The sequence below is a fragment of the Microtus ochrogaster genome, chromosome 1 (assembly GCF_000317375.1).
Source record: "Microtus ochrogaster isolate Prairie Vole_2 chromosome 1, MicOch1.0, whole genome shotgun sequence".
Classification (NCBI taxonomy): Eukaryota; Metazoa; Chordata; class Mammalia; order Rodentia; family Cricetidae; genus Microtus; species Microtus ochrogaster.
Genome location: NC_022009.1, coordinates 61,377,785 through 61,379,792, shown reverse-complemented (window position 1 = coordinate 61,379,792; position 2,008 = coordinate 61,377,785).

Sequence of the window (2,008 nt, the reverse complement as noted above, 5' to 3'; positions counted from 1 at the left end):
ATTTACTTATTTATTTTTGGTTTTTTGAGACAAGGTTTCTCTGTAGCTTTGGTGCCTGTCCTGGAACTAGCTCTTGTAGACCAGGCTGGCCTAGAACTCACAGAGATCCACCTGCCTCTGCCTCCTGAGTGCTGGGATTGAAGGCGTGTGCCACCACCACCCAGCTTTTTTCTTTGGATTTTTTATGTTGTCTAAATTCACCTCTCGATCAGCATCCTAGTTCATTTTACTCTGAGAGTAGTTTTAACTCCTGTTGGCTAGCCGGAAAAAGTTGATCCATGTACATTAGCATGAGAATTACACTTCTACTCAGCCCAGAGCAGAATAAACTGGCAAGCATTGCCCCGGAAAGCTGCTCCAGGAAGGAGAATCTACATAGGTCATTCAAACCCAAATTATCTCTTACTTCCCTGGAGGTCTTTTGTCACTAGTTATCTGAATCCTTTTGTATAAAACTTACTTCGGTACCAGCAGGTCAAGAGCTTGCCACACAAGTAGGATAACTTGAGTTTTGATTTCCAGCACCATATAAAAAGACTGGTACATGTATGTTATCTGTAACCCCAGGGCTAGTGCTAAGGGGGCAAGAGAACCCCCAGACTCCCTAACCATCCACTGTAGCCCCAAGCGGTGAGTACAAGCACAGTGAGAGACCCTGTCTCAAAAACCGGGGTGCAGGGGCCATAGAGATGTCTCAGCTGGCAGAAGCACTTGCCACCAAGGTTTATGACCCAAGTGTGATCCATGAAATCTACATGATGGAGAACCAACTCCTGCAAATTGTCCTCTGACCTATATTACACACACACACACACACTCACGTGCACACATGCACACACACACACAAATAATAACATACGTACGTATGCTCCCTCCTTCCCAAACACAAAGACCTGGAATGGAAGCTCGGAATTTAGTCTTTAATGTAAACACGGCCAAGGAGCACTGTTTGACTCACTGGGAACGTGCCAGTTCCTGGTGCCAGCTACAGGCTGGGCGTGTGGTTAGAAACGTGGGCGCCCTGCGGCATTCTTGAGGAGAGGCGGGGTGCTCGCTCACAAACTGAATGAAGCCCTCAAAATTTACAACCAACTAGCCGGGCGGTGGTGGCGCACGCCTTTAATCCCAGCACTCGGGAGGCAGAGGCAGGCGGATCTCTGTGAGTTCGAAACCAGCCTGGTCTACAGAGCTAGTTCCAGGACAGGCTCCAAAGCCACAGAGAAACCCTGTCTCGAAAAACAAAAAAACAAAACAAAACAAAAAAAACAACAAAAAAAAATTTACAACCAACTGCTATCTATACTCCTTTTTTTTTAAAATATTTATTTATTTATTATGTATACAACATTCTGCCTCGATGTATGCCCGCATGCCAGAGCAGGGCGCCAGATCTCAGTACAGATGGTTGTGAGCCACCATGTGGTTGCTGGGAATTGAACTCAGGACCTCTGGGAGAGCAGCCAGTGCTCTTAACCTCTGAGCCATCTCTCCAGCCCTCCTTTTTTTTTTTTTTTTTAAACCCATTAGGGCTGTATGATTTCCAAGATTTATTACATTCCAAGATTTCCAAGATTTCCTCGATTTATTACATTCTTATTTAGTTTTCAGTTATCTAGATGACAAAGAGGTACAGACGTAACTACTTTATTAAAATATAATTCAAATACCCTGAAGCTTATCATTTTCTTTGTTTGTTTGCTTTTGAGACAGGGTCTCTCCTGCAGCCCATAATTCAAGGTCTCCTGAATTTTGTAACTGGGGTAGCCTCAAATACACTACAGTCCTCGTGCCTAAGCCTCCAAAGAACTGGGGTTGTAGGGATGTTTGTTTCTGGTTTTGGTGTTGTCTTTTTAACATGGGGTTTTAAGTAATCCATACAGGTCTTGAAGTAATTTGTAGTTAAAGATAATTTTGAACTCTACTTTGAAAGTGTCCATTTTGCCCCATTTAGGATTAATCCTGAGTCAAGTATGGTCTTTGTTGTCAGGTAGTGTTTTTAGGATTTCTA